The following is a 25,071-nucleotide window of genomic DNA, read 5'->3' on the forward strand; positions in this document are numbered from 1 at the left end:
AACGAATCCCATGTTTATCACTATGGCCCCGAGAGGAGGAGCAAAGCAAGCATTGGCAAAATATGGAATCACTGGCACCGGAAAAGTCGAAAACCCAACTATTATCGGCGCAAGGTGATATTTAGTGATTTCGATGCTGCTACGGTGTGGTGCTGACAGATAATAGCAGTAAAGGGGGCACCGTCACAGGAATATACAGTGATGAGCCAAAACATTATGATCCGTACTTAAAAGCGTGTTGGTCCACACCTGGAACGCAGTTCAGCAATGATTCTGCGTTCCATGGATTCGGCAGGTACTTGACAGGTTTCCAGAGGTTTCTGGCACCAGATGCCTACGCACAGGTAACACATGTCCCGAAATTTAAGGGTGTTTCGTTGGATTAAGATAAGCCGAATCTGATGGTCAAGACAACAACGTGATTCCACTACCATTCTCCTCAAACCATTGTAGCACGATTCTGGCCTTGTGGCACTGACAGTTATCCTGCTGGAAAATGCCACTGCTGCTGAGGAAGACATCAAGCATAACGGGTTACAGGTGGTCCCTTATAATGTTCACGTAGTCCACAGCTGTCATGGTGCTTTCGATTACTACCGTAGGTCCCATGGAAGCCCTGATGAATGTCTCTCATAACATAATACTGCCCCCCACTGGCCTGCGTCAGTGGCGTGCTGCATGTTTCGAGTAGCTGTTCGCCTGGATGGTGATGGTGACGTATCTGGACACGGCCATCGATCGATCTGGTTTAACAATAAACTGGATTCATCCGACCAGGCGACATGATTCCATTGATCTACGGTCCAGTCTCGTTGATCCCATGCCCACTGTATTCATACTCATGATGTTGGGTCATGGGAACACGTAATGGGACCTCTGCTGCTGAACATCATATTCAGCGCTGTGCGCTGAACGGTGAGCTCTAAAACACTTTTTCCTTTGCGAGCACTGTACTCTGTCGTCATAGCTGCCATACATCGCCACCTATCCTGCTTTAGAGAGCGAGCAAGCTTCCGGTCCCCATATTGTGTGATGAGGTATGGACGTCCCAATTCTTGTCGTTTACTCGTGGTTTCAGTATTCTTCAATCACTTTCTATAGATGGTCACGACAGAACACGTGAACAGCCGACCAGCTTCGCTGTTTCCGAGATGCTTGCTCTCAGGCACTGGTCTACAACAACCTGGCATTCGTCAAAGGCGCTTAAGTAGGCGAATTTCCGCATTTGCGCCACTTATCGTCGCTAGAATGATTACCCATTCGTTTCTGCTCCTCTCATATACTTCTCTTACACCTTCACGTGCCCTCAGCGACACCAGGTAGCATACAACTTCGCGGTGGGCTGTGGTCATAATGTTTTGACTCATCATCATTGTGTTACCGAAACTTTCTAAGGAGGTGCCATGAGGCTGTCAAGACGAAGCGTCGAGGGAACCTGTTCAAGAGAGCCTTTTGCTAATCTTCAACGCTCATTTTACACAAGACGCACTCATATAAGCTGCCTCTTTGAGCTACCACATTTTTCTTCGTCTACCGTATTCTACTGACCCATCAGCTGGTGACTTCTCTTTTCCTCCAAGGAAGAAACCACTTAGTCTGGTATTTCGAGAAAGGTGGGGAAGTGATTTTCGAGGTGGAACGTTATCTGAACAGCCAAAATGTCGACTTTTACTACCAGGACCTCCGCCAAGTCATCCATTCTCGGAAAAAAACGTGTCACATTGAAGGATGAAATTATAGCGAAATCACTAGAGCTATTTGTAATCCGTCTGTGCAGCTACCAAAAAGAACGTATTTGTATCACCATACCCTTTTAGTTTCATTGATATAAATCTTTAGTGGAGGCATTTTATGTTCGATTTTCGCTTGTATGAAAAATAATCGTCAGCTTACATAACATCTGTGTCAAACACGGTTTTCAGTAGTTAAAGAGACGGTTTTATATACTTTTAAGAATTGTAAACCAACTTGGTGACAGGAAAGACATCTGGCCAAACTCTAACATTAGCAATGCTAAATCTGATACTAACCTTGCCGATTCCGTGTAGTTACAGGATAAAAGTCAAAGAGAAACGAAGTAGAAATAGAAGAATAATTGTAAAGCACCTGCTGACATAATGGCCATACAAATGAAAAATTTTCCGTCGTGATAATTAAAACTTTCTGACTGCCCGTCGTAATTGACTGTAACAACTGACAACTCTGCTGCCCGCAAAGCAAATCCTGCGGATGGCCATGAGAATAAAGGAGGGGAACGGTGGCTAATATGGGAAACTTAAACCAAAATTAATGTAAAACCTGTTGTTGTTTTGAAGTAATAGACATGGAAATCACTGCTTCAATTTAAGGCCTTTATTTCTAAATTCAATGGCGCTTTCGGGCTAGCAAATGTCCATCATCAAGTGCAATTACTGAAAACAAACAAGAGACCTGTGCTAAAAAATAATATTTTTGTACACTCACATGCATAAAATAGAGCTAATAAGAAGTATCATTTATAAATTTCTAACTGCGACCGAGCTAGATACGGTAAAAAGTGAGAAAGTAATACGTCGCAATAGCATGGCGAAAGAGGTGAAGAGGCATGGTATAAGATCGGGACCAGAACACTTACGTCTTGTACTACGTGCTGCGAGAGTGGGTAGGGTGGAGGCGACCACCGCAAGCGAGCACAGAGCACAGAGTGGGACACACGAAGGAGGAAGCTGAGTTGGTAAACTTTGGTGTGAGGATACTCTGGTGATCAGTTAGGACGACAGGAAGTGAATGACGTGAGAGCGACTATCCCGGGGGGCCGTTCACATTCAGATCGACAATTTACACACACAATAGGAGAGAAAATGCTATAAACTGATGGAAAAATATGGAACACATTAAAAGGAGGAAACAAAACGAACAGGTGATAAAAGCCACCAAATGAAAAGCTAGTAGCTTAAAGAGGCCTGTGCTGAATAAAGCTAAATGAAAGCAGTTCACATTCAGATCGAAAGTTTTACATACACAATAGGAGAGAAAATGCTATAAAGTGATGGAAAAAATATGGAACACATTAAAAGGAGGAAACAAAACGAATAGGTGATAAAAGTCACCAAATGAAAAGCTAGTAGCTTAAAGAGCCCTGTGCAGAATAAAGCTAAATGAACAGCAAAGTTCTCGTCATAAATGACAAGGTATATGTTATTCAGCGACTACTCATTCAGCAGGACTCCATTAGCATGCCACAATCAGCAATTAATAAAACAATTATGACTAGCAAAAGTACAGAATTTTGAAATAGGGTTTAACTGTACAGAATCTTTACTAGAACACTGTTCTTGGTGTAAATGGTGAAAAATATATTTCTAACCAAAAACGACGTAACGCAAGAAAAGATTTTCTACAACTTACAATTCGAGATGTTAACAAGAGTGTTAGGTAATATGGGCCATACAACAAAATATAGATTTTTAAATAAAGAAGTTTATTGTGGTTCATAAACAAATTAATCTGTTTATATATCAAAAGTAGAAGACAATAAAAAATAGATGATCAAAAAACCCTTTCAACTTGAGATGCATTGAATCTGACACAACGCGTTAAAGTTGTGAACTGAAGTTTTCTCCAAGACAGTTTTGGGTGCTTCTTCATAAAGTTTTGGTAGAAATGTTTAACTATTAATAACCTTTCTCTGTTAAACCGATGAGGCAGTTTTAAATTTTCTGACAAATCGAAGTGTAACTTTTGAAACCCAATCTAAGCTAGGGGCGATAACCTGGAATTTAAATGTCTGACGTGTGTTACAAGCATTTCTTCCTAATTTTCTTCAAATGTTGGTTTTAAATAACCCTTCTGAGGTGTGAGAGACGTCTGATTATTCCCTGCAACGATCTGAAACTCCTTGGTAGTATATTTCTAGAAACATTAAAAATAATTTCCGCCAGTCTGTTGGTCATTTCGCCTTCCAAAACCCTATCAGCCGCATAACAGTCTCGGACAACTCCCCTCGACTCTCGCCGGCACGCTCCTGAATTCAATTATTATGATTCGGTCTACATTAGACTACCTAAACATAAGTAATAGTTGGATAGTATAACATCTTACCTTCCAAAGTGCAAACCCATGCTGAAAATTAAACCGCTCTTCAGCTGCGACACTCAAAAACAAATAAAATTTCCTTGTGACACACTTTTCAGTCACGTTAGTGTGACCACTTGTCAGAAACCTGCATAGCCACATTTTGCAGCGTGGACCGCAGCGAGATGTGCAGGAAGAGAGTCAGCGAGGTTCTGAAAGGTACCGACAGGGATTTGGAGCCATGGCTAGCCCATTGTCGTGGCCCTCAGCGCTAGGTGTCTTGGTAGAGGATCCATGGCGTGAACAGCCCGATCGAGGTGGTCCCACATATTCTCGACTGGTTTTAAATCCAGGGAGTCTGATGGCTGGGGGAGAACAGTAAACTCATCCCGGTGCTCTTTGGAACACGCACATACTCTGCGAGCGGCGTGGCACGTCGCATTGTCAAAATGTTCAAATGTGTGTGAAATCTTATGGGAATTAACTGCTAAGGCCATCAGTCCCTAAGGTTACGCACTACTTAATCTAAATTATCCTAAGGACACACACACACACACACACACACACACACACACACACACACACACACACATATGCCCGGGGGAGGACTCGAACCTCAGCCGGGACTAGCCTCACAGTCCATGACTGCAGCGCCCTAGAGCGCTCGGCTAATCCCGCGGGGCGTCGCATTGTCATGCTGGTAGATGACATCGGGCCGAGGCAAACCAAACTGCATGTGCGGGGTGAACATGGTGCCAAAGTATAGATACACGTTTATGTTGATCAACTGTGACTCCAAGAGTGACTAAATCAGCCAAGGAACACCACTAAATCATTCCCCAGACCATAATGCTCCATCCTCCGGCCGACTTTCAGTCGTTTCACGACTTACACGCCAAAGGTTATCTGTGCGATAGAGAATAAAACGTGATTCATCTGAAAAGACCACCTGTCACCAGCCACTTGACGTCGAGTTACGGATTAGCGTGCAAATTCCAACCTTGATTTCCGATGAACAGCAATTAGATTGGGTGCATGAACCAGGGATCTACTGCGGAACCCAACACGCAGCAAAATTTGCTGAACGGCCGTTGAGGAATTACTGTTGATAGCCTCTTGGCGCATCTGGACAGGCAATTGCAGAAAAGTTGCCCAATTCGCCAGTTCACATTTCCACAGTCGTCGTTCACCCCTGTCATCCATGGCCAGTGTTGGACCACAGTTTCCCCAGCATCGGTTTTGGAAAGCGCCATTTTACTGCTCATGGTATACCTTAAAAGTGGCGGCATGCAAACTGTTTACAGACTTATTCGTAAATGCTTCCACCCTTGGCCCTAAAGCCAGTTATCACGCCAGTTTGTACGTCAGATAATTCGCTACGATTCAACATTACGACTACGACTGTACTATTTTCCGCATTCCCCCGAAACGCTTTATATACTCTTCATTGCTAACGCTGTCATCATCCGTCTGTGAGTGGTCATTGCACGTTGACGTTGAACATAGGCGGTGATCACATGTATGTGACTGGACGGTGTATATCACTCATGTTCTAGAAAATTGTGGAGTGCTGTCTGCGCTTTCCTTCATGTACTGCATATGTACGCCCGAGAATCACCAAGTGACCCAGGCTTTCCGCCGGCTCATACAGACCACCGTCCTCCTAAATAGTGTGCGAACGGAAGGGTAATTACAATTACTTTCCCCTTTTTTCATACGCGAATGGAATAGGTCTGTGTGCCTAATCCTCGTACGAAGTACCCTCCGTTCTTGTACTGTGTGTGCAGATGCACGCATTTTATTAATCAAATACACTACTGGCCATTAAAATTGCTACACCAAGAAGAAATGCAGATGAAAAACGGGTATTAATTGGAAAAATATATTACTCTAGAACTGACATGTGATTACATTTTCACGCAATTTGGGTGCATAGATCCTGAGAAGTCAGTACCCAGAACAACCGCCTCTGGCGGTAATAACGGTCTTGATACGCCTAGGCATTGAGTCAAACAGAGCTGGGATGGCGTGTACAGGTACAGCTGCCCATGCAGCTTCAACACCATACCACAGTTCATCAAGAGCAGTGACTGGCGTATTGTGACGAGCCAGTTGCTCGGCCACCATTGACCAGACGTTTTCAGTTGGTGAGAGATCTGGAGAATGTGCTGTCCAGGGCAGCAGTCGAACATATTCTGTATCCAGAAAGGCCCGTACAGGACCTGCTGAAATTTAGGGTTTCGCAGGGATCGAATGAAGGATAGAGCCACGGGTCGGAACACATCTGAAATGTAACGTCCACTGTTCAAAGTGCCGTCAATGCGAACAAGAGGTGGCCGAGACGTGTAACCAATGGCACCCCATACCATCACGTCGGGTGATACGCCAGTATGGCGATGACGAATACACGCTTCCAATGTTCGTTCACCGCGATGTCGTCAAACACGGATGCGACCATCATGATGCTGTAAACAGAACCTGGATTCATCCGAAAAAATGACGTTTTGCCATTCGTGCACCAAGGTTCGTCGTTGAGTACACCATCGCAGGCGCTCCTGTCTGTGATGCAGCGTCAAGCGTAACCGCAGCCATGGTCTCCGAGTTGATAGTCCATGCTGCTGCAAACGTCGTCGAACTGTTCGTGCAGATGGTTTTTGTCTTGCAAACGTCCCCATCTGTTAACTCAGGGATCGAGACGTGGCTGCTGTTACAGAAATGCGGATAAGATGCCTGTCATCTCGACTGCTAGTGATACGAGGCCGCTGGGATCCAGCACGGCGTTCCGTATTACCCTCCTGAACCCACCGACTCCATATTCCGCTAACAGTCATTGGATCTCGACCAACGCAAGCAGCAATCTCGAGATACGATAAACAGTAATCGCGATAGGCTGCAATCCGGCCTTTATCAAAGTCGGAAACGTGATGGTACGCATTTCTCCTCCTTACACGAGGCATCACAAGAACGTTTCACCAGACAACGCCGGTCAACTGCTGTTTGTGTATGAGAAATCGGTTGGAAAGTTTCCTCATGTCAGCACATTGTAGTTGTTTCCACCGGCGCCAACCTTGTGTGAATGCTCTGAAAAGCTAATCATTGGCATATCACAAGCATCTTCTTCCTGTCGGTTATATTTCGCGTCTGTAGCACGTGATCTATGTGGTGTAGCAATTATAATGGCCAGTAGTGTATTTGCAGCGGAGTCTAGTTTGTTCACATACGACGATGTCAGAGGAGCATTCCACGTGCAATCGGAAGCGCGTTTTGGAGGCGCAGGCCGGCGTACTATTTGAAGAGCACAAATCCTCGCCGGTGTAGTGGCTCGTTTGGGGCGGCTTCAATAGCGCGGAACCGCCCACGGCGACGCTGTGTGGCCGCTTTGGCGGCGCCTTAATTGGCTGGCGAGTGGCGCCGAGAGAACGCAGGGATGGCGGTGGCGGTGTCCGCGGTTGTTAGCCGCTTGTTAGCCCGGCGACGGTGACGGCGGCGGCGCGTGACTGCTCCCTGTGCCACGTGGCCTCGCAGCCGACCACGACACGTGACACACACTTCCTCCCGCGAATACTTCCTTCCGCCGAGTCGCGTGGTATCCACATAGATACGTCGCCCACGGCCTCTCACAGTTTTAAATTTCAGCTCTTTGGTCTTGGAGACGCTTCTGCTGCTGCTTGAAAGGGTTGTTGATAAGTACCTCTAGGGGCTTCAGCAGACGACTGCTCGAAAACCACAGTCACAGATAGTTGACACACGGAAGTGGATATGGCATCTTTCAGCTTTGGTTCGTAACACGCGCCGTGGCGTAGATGCACGAGGGGCAGGTGTACCAAATAATGTAAGCAAATCTTCCGCTCCGTATTGCCGCATCGAATTAATTATCCCCTGGATATAGGCAACCCACTTAACAGATTTCCAAGGCGGTCTGCTGTTGGATTTTCCCGGGAATTCGTTCAAAAAAATGGTTCAAATGGCACTGAGAACTATGGGACTTAACATCTGAGGTCATCAATCCCCTAGAAGTTAGAACTGCTTAAACCTAACTAACCTAAGTACATCACACGCATCCATGCCCAAGGCAGGATTCGAACCTGCGACCGTAGCGGTCTCGTGTTTCCAGACTGAAGCGCCTAGAACCGCTCGTCCACACAGGCAGGCCCGGGAATTCGTGTCACCGACGTAAATAAATTCCAGGTACGTATTGCGTTTACCGCCACACAAGTGGTGCCCATATTGAGCACATGTAATTCGAATTAAAAATTTGGAGAGATGTTCTACCGGCCGCTGTCAGTTTTCTTTATGGCTTGTAGGTTTTCCACAGTCCCCATCTTAGACCCTCGAGGGAGTTATGAACAACCTTAAATTTGTCAAATGTCACTAAACTGCGTAGTTACATGTGATTCAGTGACCGAAATGATATACCAATTATGTTACAATTGCTCGCTCGACGAAATTACTGGGTAGTTGTGCTGGTCACACTAATACACTAGACAGAAAATACAAGTAATCGGCTGACTTATAGCCCCGTATCACTGGCATCGATTTGTAGTAGGATCTTCGAACAAATTCCGTATTCTAACATTATGAAAAACTTTAGAAAGAATCATTCTTGTCAAGCACAAGTGGCTCTTTATTAACACGAAGTAACGCATGTTATCGACAGAGAAACCGAAGTTGATTCCATATTTCGAGATTTCCATAAAGCTTTTGTCGCTTTCCCTCACATGTACACTCTAAACAAACTGAATGCCTGTGGTGTATCGCTTCAGTTATGCAACTGAATTTCTGACTTCAAGTCAGAGAGGTCACAGTTCGTAGTCATTTTCCGGAGATCATCTAGTGTAACCGAAGTGATATCTGAAGTTACCCAAAGAAGTGTTATAGACCCCCTGCTGTTTATAATCAATATAAACAACGTAGGGGATAGTCTGAGGAGCAGTGTTAAATTATTTGAAGATGATTTACCGTCTAGTAAAGTCATTAGAAGATCAAAACGAATTGCAAAATGAATTCGATGAGTTATCTACATGGAACGAAAAATTCTAATTGGCCCTAAAGAATAAAAAATGTGAAGCCTCAGCACGAGTACTAAAAACATCATTTAAATGTCAATTATACTATTAATCTCACAATGTTAGGTTGTCAGTAGAACTAAATATGCAGAGATTACAGTTACGGACAACTTAAATTGGGACCATCACATACAAAATGTGGAAAGACGAGCCAAAGAGAGCGTATTATCGGCAGAACACTTAGAAGATACAAAAAGTCCGTCGGCACAGCTCTTGCTCGTTCTCTTCTGGAGTATTACTGCACACTATGACTTTCTTATTATATAAGATTGACGAAGGACATCGAAAAGGTTCAGAGAAGGGCAGCTTGTTTTATATTAGGGTGTCACAAATATGACAAGCGAGTTGGAGTTGAATCATGAAAATGGCGGTTTTCGTTCCGGCGAGATATTTTTACGCAGTTACATTCAGCAACTTCCTACTCCGAATGCCAAAATATTATGTCGACTCACACCCCCGTAGGTAGAAATGACCATCGTAATAAAATAAAAGAAATCAGAGCTTCCTTGGAAACATTTACTTGCTATTCGAGAGGGGAGTAGACGAGAAATAGTGTGAAAGTGATACTCTTAATCCTCTGCCAAGCACTTCAGCGTGAATTTCGAAGTAATAATATATATAGATAGATATGTAGAACCTTCTGGACATACAGCCGCCTTAGCAACGGCTTTGTCTTGCCTCTAGCCGTTAGCTTTAGTAGCTGTAAAGTTACTTAACAAATTATATAGGGCGTATCACAATTGAAAGCGAAAACTAACTTGGTTGAAAATATACGATAATAGAAACAAAAACATCCCAGTTAGCATGCGTCTGCAAACCAATAAATTGCGAGATAACTGCGAATGTATACTTACAAGCTGTCTTTTAAATCAGTACTAAATAGTGCGCTAGTTAGTATATATGTATTTGAAATGTAAACTTTTGGATTAAGTACCAATTTAATTGGGCTCAAATTTCAGCACTGGACCATGTTTGGAAAATGTGTTAAATCTGTGATGGGGAAAATTTTGCTGCTGATTTAAAACGACATATAAGGCGCCAAAATCATCCAGGGTGGATAGATTGAACTGGGTCTTCACCTTGGTCTCCAACACCACCTCACCTCAGTCCTCTGAATTTTTCTGTCTGGGGTCATCACAAAAGTCCCTTTATACGGTTGAGGGATTGAAGCAGCGAATTATACAGTCTTTTTAAGATTTACGGCATGATCCTAGAGTGTTTGTAAGAATTCCTAACTCGCTGCAGAGACGAGTGCAGTGTGGCATCCAAATGCGAGACAGCATGTCGAACACCTTCTTCAGTAGGTACGAGTCCAGAGTTAATTGTAATACCTAATACGGTTAACTAGCACCGTATGTCTTTTTGAGGTAGGTCGTGGGTGAAAACTGAGCACAGCTAGAAGGGAACTTAATTGAAAAGTTCAAATTTCAAACACATTTTCACTAAGTAGGACAATGTTCATACTGAAATCAGTGGCCGCTCCTAACCACAAAGATACGTAGTTATCTCGCAAACGGTCCGTTCGTGAAACCCATGTTCACTGCAACGGTTTTGAGTGTGTTATCGTATGTTTAACCCTTGTTAGTGTTCAATTTTAGTTACACTGCACCCTACAGTGCTTGAAAACCTAATAAAAATAGTTATAACAGAAGTTGGATGTTCCTGGTCAGATGCTTTAAAATGTTAAGTATTCGACGCTATATTATCCATCTAGAAAGAAAAAATCTACATCCACACATTTTCTTCGCAATCCCCTTACAGCGTGTGGTGTGAGGTACTTCTGGTACTAGCACCATTTGCGAATGGTGCATGGGGTAAACAACAATCAGTATGCCTGCGTATACAGTCGGATAACTATAGTATGGCAGCCGAGGATCATTCCGTGGGCGTGTTTTCCATTGGGGTGGGGGTACAGTTTTAATTTTGTGACAGGTGAAAAAATGAGAAGGGATAAATACAAATGGTAGAGAGAAGGCGACGTGGTAGTAATAGCAGAAGAAGAGGAGGAAGAATAAGAAGGAGGAGGAGGAGGTAGACGATTGGGGTGCATGGGGTGCATCAGAATGGGAAGGGGACTTAGATATATAAAACGATTCAAGAGGAGGCTCGGATTGAACTATACTGAGCACCAGTTCCATATCTTATCGTGATTAAAAAAAGCGCTTGTTTCGCGCTTTCAGCTTCCGATGAAGCTCCTCGCGTCATACCAAGTGGGCCAACGCAACTAAAGTGTAAAGAGTTTATTTTGCTCCAAATACGTACACTTCCGCTACGAGAGTCAATTTCATTAAATCCTTCGTGGCGCACACCTTCTTGATATTATAAAACTCTAAAACACTAAAATAACCGAACCTTTTGGCCGTGTTACAGGGGCCTTTATCAGGTCGTAGATGGATTACCTGGTATATCATTACAATAATACCTTTAACTCGTAGCAAACATCCCAGATTCTCTGAAGTTCTCAAAGATATACACTCCTGGAAATTGAAATAAGAACACCGTGAATTCATTGTCCCAGGAAGGGGAAACTTTATTGACACATCCCTGGGGTCAGATACATCACATGATCACACTGACAGAACCACAGGCACATAGACATAGGCAACAGAGCATGCACAATGTCGGCACTAGTACAGTGTATATCCACCTTTCGCAGCAATGCAGGCTGCTATTCTCCCATGGAGACGATCGTAGAGATGCTGGATGTAGTCCTGTGGAACGGCTTGCCATGCCATTTCCACCTGGCGCCTCAGTTGGACCAGCGTTCGTGCTGGACGTGCAGACCGCGTGAGACGACGCTTCATCCAGTCCCAAACATGCTCAATGGGGGACAGATCCGGAGATCTTGCTGGCCAGGGTAGTTGACTTACACCTTCTAGAGCACGTTGGGTGGCACGGGATACATGCGGACGTGCATTGTCCTGTTGGAACAGCAAGTTCCCTTGCCGGTCTAGGAATGGTAGAACGATGGGTTCGATGACGGTTTCGATGTACCGTGCACTATTCAGTGTCCCCTCGACGATCACCAGTGGTGTACGGCCAGTGTAGGAGATCGCTCCCCACACCATGATGCCGGGTGTTGGCCCTGTGTGCCTCGGTCGTATGCAGTCCTGATTGTGGCGCTCACCTGCACGGCGCCAAACACGCATACGACCATCACTGGCACCAAGGCAGAAGCGACTCTCATCGCTGAAGACGACACGTCTCCATTCGTCCCTCCATTCACGCCTGTCGCGACACCACTGGAGGCGGGCTGCACGATGTTGGGGCGTGAGCGGAAGACGGCCTAACGGTGTGCGGGACCGTAGCCCAGCTTCATGGAAACGGTTGCGAATGGTCCTCGCCGATACCCCAGGAGCAACAGTGTCCCTAATTTGCTGGGAAGTGGCGGTGCGGTCCCCTACGGCACTGCGTAGGATCCTACGGTCTTGGCGTGCGTCCGTGCGTCGCTGCGGTCCGGTCCCAGGTCGACGGGCACGTGCACCTTCCGCCGACCACTGGCGACAACATCGACGTACTGTGGAGACCTCACGCCCCATGTGTTGAGCAATTCGGCGGTACGTCCACCCGGCCTCCCGCATGCCCACTATACGCCCTCGCTCAAAGTCCGTCAACTGCACATACGGTTCACGTCCACGCTGTCGCGGCATGCTACCAGTGTTAAAGACTGCGATGGAGCTCCGTATGCCACGGCAAACTGGCTGACACTGACGGCGGCGGTGCACAAATGCTGCGCAGCTAGCGCCATTCGACGGCCAACACCGCGGTTCCTGGTTTGTCCGCTGTGCCGTGCGTGTGATCATTGGTTGTACAGCCCTCTCGCAGTGTCCGGAGCAAGTATGGTGGGTCTGACACACCGGTGTCAATGTGTTCTTTTTTCCATTTCCAGGAGTGTAGATGGCTCCCTTCAGTTGTTTCCACCGGAAAACGAAGCTCTTAGGCACTGTGAGAATTATATTTTATTAATAAAAATTAAATATTTTAAGAACAATTAATGTTGACATTTAAAAGAACAGTAATTCGTTTAGAATGCCAGAATATGTGAAACTTCTAAAAACTGTCATTTTGAGGGGCACTACTTTGTGTAATGAGACAGGCGGAAGCAGCACAGCTTTCGTGGGGCCCAGGCGAATGCTGGCTGACGTCTTAACGTTGGAGCAGTCCTGGCGTGCAGTCGTTGTGATTAGGGTCATGTATGAAGTACGTCTCTTAACAGGGATTTTTTTTGCCGAACTATCTCCACACGTTTTAATAAATCATGATGTAATGCAAAACTTGACACAGCAAAAGGACAAAGAACTGTACGTTACATCATCCCCTAGAGAGTCTAATAAAGCGTAACGTTTTACGTGAAATTCTAGAAGCAAGCAGTGTTGGTTAGCGGTACTGAGGTATGGGCACTTCAATATAGCATTTAAACATAGTCATAACATCACAGACGTCACGCTGCTTAAAATTTTATTGGCCTTAAAAAACTACTATTTGATCTTAGGAGAGAAGGAGATGATTTGTGGCACACTATTTATCGGTTACGGGGTAGATGACAATATTCTAGAAAACGTCTTAAATGATTAATTATGTCATTTGATGCCCCTAACATGCTGTTTTCCCTCCTGAATTTCAGTATTCTTCTATAAAAACGGAAATGAAATTTAAATAATCTGAAAGCCCGCTAAAACGCTCCATTCGAGTAGTTTGATGCCTGTGACGTCACTGGCTAGCTCGCTGCTCCTACTGTCATAACGCTAATTCACAATGACGTTCTGTTTTGGAAGTTACGTTTTGGAAAATGGGTTGCAAATGGTGTGTAGCAACATACTGTACATACATTTCTAAAAATTCCTGAAATTTATTTCTGAATGTTCCAGGGAATAAGGTGCGTAAAATGTGGTTGCACTGTACCGGCAAATTACCGCCACGTCGAAGCACCAGTTCACCATCTTAACTAAAATTGTGTTGCACTGTGAAGTTAACCTTAACTTGCCTGTCATAACGAAGGACTGCGTCATTCAACGAAATTAAATATCTAGTGAAAATTGTCATTTTACCCAACTACACCTCAGTTATTCGGTATTTCAGTTGTTAAAGAGGTAGACCCTCGAATTTTATAAGGCGATGTCCACAGGTCGCTGCTTCGAATCTGATCCGAAAGAACGTTTTTAACTTAGTTGTAAAACGACTCGACAGTCCTCTCAAATGAAAACCAAATTCAATTAAAAAACTTCACAACACCGATCAGACACAGAATGTTATTGCTTTATCCTTACTATTTACATGCGCTTACATTTGCATTCGCTGTTCGCAGAAGCCAAGTTCAAAAAGATATTTTTTGGTTAATGAGACCACACACTATTTACTTTATCAGAAACTACGTTTTTATCGTCGTACTGTCCAGCTAGGATCCTTATTATTGAAACTTTTGCACTTTCGTCATCATTCATGAAGATTAAGTAAGTCTGCTTCAGATGCTAAGGTTAGTTTTGACTCACGAACATCACAGCCCTTACGTTTGTGTCACATGCATCTTGTACACGCTTCATATGTCTCCGCATAACCTCATCGTCCTTCACCTCGTTGTATTGTGGGTGTTTTGTTCGCAAAGTAAATGCATTTATCCTCTGTTGTCCATCTCTCAGACTAAGTCTAATGTGAAGCTATATACATAATACATCCCACAATCGAAACAGCTCCTACTTATCAGTTCTCGTTAAGGTTGTTTTCGTATTTCGTGTAAAATTTTTAAAAATAAATTATCCTTCCACGACTCGATCATGTGATCGCTTTACCTGCAGTCTGATGCGCTATTAGTTGCGCCACCCAACACCTGCTGCAAGCAGTATCCTTGCTGAATGTGTTCTATACTGGAAATCAGCACTAAGTTTTGCCCAAGAATAATTTCATTGTGCTTGGGGTCGTAGCTCATTAGTGATAGTCGACAATCTAGTTAGAACCCAGTTGCAAAAGTTCCACAGTTATTTGCTTTTGAGCGAGTTTAATGATGATTTAGGGAGCAGGGAAAAGAATGTCAGTCGTTGCACGTATCGCCGCTCTTAATGTGTGGAACATAAACGCATAGACTTTCGCTAGGCTTCTATTATCAGCGTTCACAAAATTTCTTTCTATTGTTACTTAGAATCTGTAACTGTGTTTTCCAACAGTAAATACCTAAACTGTTTGCAGAAAAAGTACGTGAGAACCCAGTAATTTCAGCTAGCGCTCCTTAACACACGTACAACTTGGTCTTACTCCTAGCCTGTGACGTCACCAGGAGCATCACCCAATAATAGAGAATTTTAGATCATGTGACCAGATATTGATATTTAATGATTTTTAAGCTTTAATTGCATAAAAATAATACTTATTTTGTGAGAATACTGACGGTAAACGCTATTTATATGGTACAATCAGAATAACAACAATTCGTATCATATTTTTAACATAGGAAAACAGCCTATTGATAGTACGCTACAAATCAGCGACAGGTTTCTGGAGGTCATGTTTTACTGCTGTCAGTAGCGGAGAAACGACGCCAGTTGTGCATGTGCTGTTAGTTTATCCGGTAGCTGCAGTGTCGGGTGAGGTCGCTGCCTTGCTGTCGCACGCGTTCTGGGACTACTGCCAGCCAGCAGCCTGTAGCTGTCTTCTCTGTTGATGTTGTCACTCTGTTTCAGAATTTTAATTGCCTCTCTTGTTTTGCGAGTGGACATTCACGGCCGCCTTCCAGGTATTCGTGCTCCTCGGAAACAGCCTGACGACATCAACAAAGTAGACGGCCACAGGCTCCCGGCGTTTTGCTTACCCACAATCGCAGGTGCGCCGGGACGCATGTGATCGCAGGACACCATCATGATGTCGTAGTACATCCACAAGGACATTAAAAAATATATGTTACGGATGTTGTTTTGATTGTTACGGGTTTTTATTGATCAGTAATGAAACAATGAAACGGGAAACATTTTTAGTGTTGCAAGCAATGTGACATAAAACTTTGTTTTGTTGCATGTTTGAATGTCTTGTGCCAAAAAATAGTTATTGAAATCGGTAATTACTTCATTGTAAAGTCATGGTGATCTCAGTAATCTAATAAACAGGCTTACCAGCGAAGAGGATTAAACAAAAGAAAAAGATACGATGGCCCGAGCATGGAGGGTGCTAGTGACGCAGAGCCAAATATTGTCATGAGGCTAGTTACTCCAATTACGCTTCTGCCCTTATGAGCTATTTTTATTCTTAGTTTCTCGTCATGGTCTAGTCGGGACCTGTATGTGAGAAGGTGTGATAAATTGAATGTCTCTTCTGGAATGTACGTCCTAGGAATTTTAACGGTAAATTACTACGTGATGCACAACGCCTCTCTTGTAGCCCCTGATACTGGACTTTGATGAATGTCTCTGTAACGCCCTCGCGCTTACGGACATTACCAGTGACGAATCGCACCGCTCTTCGTTCGATCTTCTCTGTCTCTTCAATCAGTCCCACCTTCCAAGGGTCCGAGATTTACGATTTGAGCCACTACATTACGGGTTGCGTGAACCACTGGGTGCTTTTCAATCTTTTCGTATATTTCGCTGCAATTCTTATTGCATGTGCATTAAGTGCCGTATTGTATTGTGTACTGAACCGGGAAACTAGAAACGACGTAGAGGCTTCGTCCCACCGTAGCCCTCAGTGGTTCACAACCACGCAACAGGCCACAGCAGTCACCCACCCCACTGCCGCCCTACGCCGAACCCAGGGTTATTGTGCGGTTCGGTCGGCAGTGCCCCCCCCCCCCCCCCCCTCCAAGGAACGTCTCATGCTAGACGAGTGTAGCCCCAGATGTTTGCGTGGTATAGTACTTATGATGCACGCGTACGTGGAGACAGTGTTTGCACAGCAATCGCCGACATAGAGTAACTGAGGCGGAATAAGGGGAACCAGCCCGCATTCACCGAGGCAGATAGAAAACCGCCTTAAAAAATATCCACAGACTGGCCGGCACATCGAACCTCGACACTAATACGCCAGGCGGATTCGTGCTGGGGACCTGCACGCCTTCCCGCTGGGGAAGCAGCGCGGTAGACCGCACGGCTAGCCGGGCGGACCGTTTAATACCCTGGTCATGTATGAAACTATATGACTGCAGAATCATCGGGCATGTTGCCATCTCTCAGTGAGGAAACTGTTAGAGTACCACAACAGCACAAACTTTTACAGAGCAAACCAACTCGCTTCCAACTTTCACAATATTTTCTAAATTGTAAACTGATTTACCACAAATAAATATTAAGGTATAGTGAATTACAACACTGACAAATGTATTTCTTGTTTTATTTATTCGTCTCCTATCCAACGAACACTTAATATTTATTGTTTATCGGGTAAATCATTGTTGTATGTAAATGCATAAAACTGCAACCACTCACTTTTTTGAATAGTTATTTATTATTCCTTGAACCAGTTTTCGAAGCTTTTCAGGTTCATCTTCATATGGGTTTCTGGAAGGTACGTTGCTAGTTTTAGCATAATCCTAAAATTTTTAGTGTTAAATTTTAGCATTATTAAATTTTAGCATTATGCTAAAAATAGTGATGTAACTTCAAGAAAACCATCTGAAGATGAACCTGAAAAGGTTCGAAAACCGGTTCATGGAATTATAAACAACTTCTGACAACAGTCACTGCTTGCTGTGTTATGTATTTACATTCAGTTAACAGTCACGGTTTGTCAAATATCCGTAATGGATAATCTGAAGCATTGTTGTGGTAGTACTGGCTTACATATGGAAGTCTCAGGCGGCAAGCGTGTGTAAAATTCTATTCTCCCTTCCCACGCCCGCTACCGCTCCCTCCTCAGATATCACACTAGCACCATTCTCATTTCAAACTTAACATTTGAAACTTCCTGGGAGATTAAAACTTTGTGCTGGACTGGGACTCGAACCTGGGACCCATGTCTTCCGTATGCAAGTGCTCTATCGACCTTTTTATCTCCTAATTACTAGGCAGGTGCGTTAACCACTTTTTTTTGCGGGCAAGTGCTCTACCGACATTTTTTATTTTTATTTGCTGCGTTTCCTTCTGTTTACAGTGAGCACTTTACCGCATGGGATACGTTACTCCATTTCTATATTTTTGTCAATAATCGCAGAATAGCTAACATGACTGTTTTTAAAAAAAAATTAATAAATAAATAAAAAGCCCGCTAGGGGTGACAGGGGATAGAACCCGGAATCTTAGTTCAATAGTGGAACGTTGGCCACTGCCTATATATTTTGTTTTCGTTGAAGAAACAACAGAAACAAACACATTTACAGCTCGCCACATGCGTCGTCAACGTTCCACAAGCGCCGCAGCCTACCAATTTTATTTTCTTCTTCTTTTTAATTTTTTCTTTTCTTCTTTTATAAACTGCGGAGCACAGCCAGCGTTAGGCCGGAGGAGGCAAGGCAGACAGGGGTCTAATTCCGAGACCTGGCCATGACGTCTCCCCCTCCTACTACTGAACAGCGCTGTCACTTATTTTTTATTAAAATCAACAGGTACAAGAAAGCCATAAGCCAAAAATTATGACAACACTGTGAGCGAAAAAGGTATCTTACCCGCCGGCATCATCTTATTGGAACGAGCGGCCAGTAAGACGCGCTCGTCATTCCAACGGGCATCACCAGACGCTAACCATCTGAATGTCCGGGGCCGCTGCACACAAAGACTGTTCCTGTTACCGTGTGGAGATCGTGGAAACATCACGTCTGCAATTCAACTTCTTCTCACAACCGACACACCCCAGCTGGGCGGTGGGTCCATGAAAGACGTAGCCAAATAGTTAGCAGAAAAGGTTCCGGTACTGTGTTCTGTTCGTTAAGACCATGAACTCGTTCATCATGTATTGCAGCAAGACTGAGACTTCCTTTTCGTCGTCGTGGTACATGTAGTGCATCGCAATTCCTTTTACCCAAGCGACTGCATTCATCCGGGTCATCGGGAAATAGACGGCGTCGGGATAAAGAGGCCCAGGCCCACAATCGAAGCAAAGGGTGACGTAGGAGGAAAGCCAGTATCTGGCGGATCAGTTTCCAGGACTCGAGTACGGGACCACAGTTCAATCTGTGTTCGTCCGTATCTGCCATTGCGCAAAGGGGCACATGGGGTCGTCAGGTAGGTGAATGGCACGTAGCCTTCGTCGGGTCGGATATTTCTCTTTAGTGACTATATACCACGTCGACTGCACTAAAGTGGACAGGAAGTGCGTGACGATGGCTCGCCAAACCCGCATCCAATCGATCGTGGGGTGTCGTCGTACAATGTTGTTAGCTGGATTTCAGCCCTGGAAAACACTACGATAAATCTTTCCTGTCTGATTCCGTGTCTCCGGTATTACACACAACATATAGGTGTGTTCCACGAAAAACGTCCTAATATGCGATAGCGAGGACGATAAATGTCCAACAGGTATCGCTGGGCACAGCGTGTGTGGGACCATCTCTCCTATCAAGATGCCAGGAAGATTGCCCGTTGATGAAAGCCCGCATCGCCGCATTGAGCGAAGGTACAGCGCCAGTGCTCTGTGCTTGTTGTGAGTTCGTCCAACACCTCCTTTGTGGAAGAGTAACAAAACGGATCCTAAAAACTGCACCAACGTTCACCACGTATCCGAACACTACCTCTATCCTGAAAGCTATCGTGTCTGTCAACGGTAATACGTGGGCGTAATGGTTAATCTGAGAAGCCATGTACATATTGACGTACAGAGCTCGTTGCAGAATGCCCAACGATCTAAATTTGTTGAGGCGAGCCTGTGTGCGGAACCGTTGTAAGACCTTAGGGCATGTAAGGACTACCGTACGTTGCATTTGTCGATGGAACGATATCACTAAACATTTGAGCATTAGATCCTTTGTCAGGGGTACATCCAATTCTTCAGGCATGCCTCGTCCCACTTCCATGTAGCGTGATTTCCGTTGGTTGATCACACCGCCTGCCATTGCCCTGTACTGTTGAAGCCCGGAAAGTGCCGTACGTATTTCGTCACCAGTCCGTGCTAAGAACATCACATCATCGGCGTACGCGCCACATCGAAGATCTTCCAAGCGTCGCCACAGACGTGAAGAGCATGCTCGAGGGCAATGGCGAATAACGTGGCAGAAAGAGGACAGCCCTGTTGACAAGGACGGGGGCGGATCGATAGCCATTTACCATAATCCTCGTGACCGCCCCATGAATCAAATGAATCAGAACAAATGTCGTCACGCGCGGGATATCGATGTTTTTTCCATAACAGCACGCAGGAAACCATTTTCGACGAGATCGAAGACATGGTCAAAATCCAGCGCAACAAGAGCGCCGTGGAGACGCCACCTTGGCATCAGCGCCACAACCTCTCTATAGGTGCTCAAAGTCGTGAACCCATTAGTGTTGCCTCCTAGGCAGGTTTGATCAGTGTGAATGGCTGCCATTACCGTAGATTTGAATCTCTCACGGAAGATGCATGTCAACAGTTTGTAGTCGGTGTTTATCATTGTCAATGGGCGAAAATCAAGTAGGCGAACTTCAGATGTTAGCTCAAACACGCGCACATTATGTATTCCCTGGCAAGTACGTTCAAGTGTAACCACACCCACGTTTCCATCAGAGTGGCAGAATCTGTAACTTTCCGTAGAGCATCTGAGAAGAATGTCACAGGCTTCATCGTCAGTGAACTTAAGATATACAACGCCGGAGACGACAGACAGGTCAATAGGTACCACGTCTCGTAAAAATCTTTCTACTTTGTGGGCCTTGGGTCTAGAGTACATTCCGCCAAAATGCAATTTGGCCGTAGCTTTCGGATACGAAAGAGGCATCGGGAACGTATCTATGACTTTCAGCACTAGCGCGGTGGTGCGGAAACAACAACAGACTCGGAAACGCGACACGGAGCGACCGGGACTTACCGTACCGCTCCATAGCAAAGGCCGACTGTCGACTGAGTTGTGGAAGCACGACTCAGAAGTCGCCCTCATAGCCTCAGTTGAGCTCGCGATGCCGATGAGTGCGGACAACGGAACGCGCGCGTCCGAGCCAGCCGGCTCGGTCGCGCCGGGGCCGGCCGCTGGCCGGTCGGTGGGGCCTGTCCCGCCGGCCGCTCCCCACAGGACGGATACAACGGTGACGGCGCCTGCAACGACAACGGATTCTAAAAGGCAACACAAGGAGGACAGGACGACGACGAGCGCTCTGCGAATGCAGAGCGGAGGACAACATACGTCAAACCCCTCTGACGAGTGACATCAGCTAACACAGAACGATCGGCAACAACGGGAACTAAGACGTGAAATACAACACATGATTCTGTAAAGTCAGGAAGAATACGACCACCGCACTAGTACAGTTCCTACTTCCCAGCCTGAAGAACAAGTAGACGACGTGGAACAATTTTCTCCACCAGAAGACGACGACGAAATGGAGGGAGTCTCCTCTGAAGAAGTTTGGACCATGCAGCCCACCGACGGAGAGGGCGATTTTACACTAGTTCTACATCTACATCTACATGACTACTCCGCAATCCACATTTAAGTGCTTGGCAGAGGGATCGTCGAACCACAATCATACTATCTCTCTACCATTCCACTCCCGAACAGCGCGCGGGAAAAACGAACACCTGAACCGTTCTGTTCGAGCTCTGATTTCTCTTATTTTATTTTGATGATCATTCCTACCTATGTAGGTTGGGCTCAACAAAATATTTTCGCATTCGGAAGAGAAAGTTGGTGACTGAAATTTCGTAAATAGATCTCGCCGCGACGAAAAACGTCTTTGCTTTAATGACTTCCATCCCAATTCGCGTATCATATCTGCCACACTCTCTCCCCTACTACGTGATAATACAAAGCGAGCTGCCCTTTTTTTCACCCTTTCGATGTCCTCTGTCAATCCCACCTGGTAAGGATCCCACACCGCGCAGCAATATTCTAACAGAGGACGCCAAAGAAAACGACTCAACGCTTCTCCTAAGCAGAACAACTCTCGGAAGCGACAACGTCCAGAAGAACTGAAAACTTCCAACCGTTATGCGGCTATTGCGACGGAAGATACTACGGATGCTCCAGAACGTATGGACCAAACGAGTGACGTCAATCTCGAAGCAGATAAAGAGGGGACAGATGGCTCTGGCCGGAACTTACTACGCAAAGTCCCGCCCGTTACTATTTACCATACCAAGAACTACATGGAACTCAACAAGGCGCTGAAAGCGAATACTGACGGCAGTCTTAAGGCCATCTACCAGCGAGACAGGATCAAATGTCACTTTGACTCCTATGAAGATCAACGGCGGGCCATCAATTTCTTTGTGTCGAATGACATCCACTTTTTTACACATCGGGTCGCGGAGGACAAGGACCTCAAAGTGGTTGTCAAACGTCTACCTGCCGAAGTTACGGAGGAAGAACTGAAAGACGCTCTGATAGAGAAGGGTTTCCCTGTCATCAAAGTCCACCAGTTTACAAATCGAGACGACAACACGAAGGAATTACGACCTCAAGATGCTTACTGTGTCACGTTGCCAGCCCAAAAGGAAAACTAAAAGATTTACGACATCAAATACCTTCTATATACTAAAGTCGTCATTGAAACCTACAACAGACAAGAAGGACCTGTTCAATGTCACCACTGCCAACGATTCAAACATACGGCTAATTATTGCAGCTTGCCTGCTCGCTGCGTTCGATTTGGAGGGCAACACCGATCTTCAGCATGTACTCATCCCCGAGGGGCTCTGCCGAAATGTGCTAACTGTGAAAAGGACCATCCTGACACATGGCGTGGCTGCCAGAAGTACCAGGAACTTCTCAGGAAATACAGACAACGGTCTTCCCCGCAGCCCTCTCAACGGAGGACTCGTGTAATACGGAACTCCAACCTGACGCCACACCCTCCGCCCCACCGTCAGCAAACGCCACAAGAACAGCCGGCGGCGACACGGCAGCCAGTCACACAGCCTCTTCCTGAAGCACGTCCACCTCGACAGCACCGCCAGCATTATTCATACGCCCACGCAGCATCACCACGCCGACCGGAACCGGAAACCTACGTCTCACCCACTCATTTGATGGAATCTATAGCTCCAGCGCTCTCTGATGTCGCGAAACTTCTCACCGCCATGCAGCAACAGCTAGAGGGGATACTTTCTTTAATCGAAAGTATATTGAAGGTCTTTGGAACACCTTAAGATGGATCGCCCTGGGACCACGAGAAACCTGAAAATCTGTATATGGAACGCCAACGGAATGAAACACAAGAAAATAGAATTCACTCCATTTTTACAACGTCACAAAATCGACATCGCACTTGTATCGGAGACGCACCTTCGTCCAACAACTGAGTTCAGATTTCGTAACATGTACGTCTATAGAACGGACAGACAGGGCTAACGAGGTGAAGGGACCGCAGTTCTGCTTAAAAGGGAACTGCGGCACCATCATGAAACACTACCACACCTCCAACATCTGGAGGCAACAGCAGTAACGGTTCGATCGGCGGCAGGCAACATCACTTTCATTGCGGCGTACAACAGCCCCGGTAAAAACCTGGTGCCAGACGACATAAGGAGTATCTTCACCAATTTTGACAAAATCTTCCTAGGAGGAGACCTTAACAGCAAGCACGTCGCGTGGAATTCCCGGCGTACGAACCCTCGTGGGCGAACTTTGATTGCCATGGAAGAAGAACTGGGCATCACAGTCCATGGCCCACGAGAGCCCACACGGATTCCTTACGTCGATCTTCAAGAAGAGGACGTCCTAGATATTGCTATCATCAAAAATATTGAGACGAACCTCCAGCTCCGCACCGTCGGCGATCTTTCGTCTGACCACCGACCTGTTATCAGCATGGTGGAAAACGCAACGGCCAACCTTCCGCCCCCAACCTCACAAACTCTGAACTGGGGTCAATTTCGGACATATCTTGACAACAATATCTGCCCGACGCAGGACGTTTCAACACCGGAAGCCATCGACATCGCGCTACAAACTTTAACGCAGAAGATAAAGGTAGCCAAACGGAGGGCAACTACTCACACGGTCTACCCTGTAGTAGCTTTCGACGAGTTCCCGCCTCTACTCCAAGAACTGAAGACAAAGAGAAACAGGAGCAGGCGACGTTGGCTCCGCTATAGAAACCCGATCGATCGACGAGAAACACTCGTCTTAACACGAGAACTGCACAGGAGAGTGGACGAGAGGCGACAGCAGGTCTGGGAAGATAAGATGGATGAATTCTTACTTCGAACCAAGAACGAATGGCAGGTAGTCAAGAACATACGACACCAGCGGACACCTAAACGAGCCATCAGAGGACCAGATGGCCTCCTCTATGACGAACTCGCCCAGGCGGAGCTGTATGCTACGACTTACCACGAACAGATGTCTACACCAACGACCCCCGTGAACGATTTCCGCCTGCAAGAACAGGAAGCCGTCGTTACAGCAGAATGGACTGCTTTTCGTACTGCGCCTGTGAAGAGCCGCCCACAACTCACCACACCAGCAGAGATCCGTAAAATTATCCGGAAGACTCGGAATAATGCGCCGGGCAACGACTCCATAAGCAACACCGATTTGAAACAGTTGCCCAGGAAGCCAACTGTGCTCCTTACCCGAATTCTCAACAGCTGTCTTCTGCAGGGATATTTTCCTACGGCATGGAAGACGGCTCGAATAGTTCCAGTACCCAAGACCGGTAAAGACCCAGCAGAACCCAACAGTTACCGGCCAATTAGCCTCTTGCCGACCCTTGGCAAGGTGCTCGACAGAGTGCTATTGAAGAGGCTCCATGACACGCTTACAGCGCATGATGTTACACGACCAGAACAATTCGGTTTCAAGGACAAGTTATCTGCCGAACTTCAACTTCTACGGATCACCGAACGGATACAAGAAGGATACAATAAGCAGCACTTCACAATTGGTGTCTTCCTTGACATCGAAAAAGCT

Source organism: Schistocerca serialis, chromosome 3 (genome assembly GCF_023864345.2).
Source record: "Schistocerca serialis cubense isolate TAMUIC-IGC-003099 chromosome 3, iqSchSeri2.2, whole genome shotgun sequence".
In the NCBI taxonomy this organism is placed as follows: Eukaryota; Metazoa; Arthropoda; class Insecta; order Orthoptera; family Acrididae; genus Schistocerca; species Schistocerca serialis.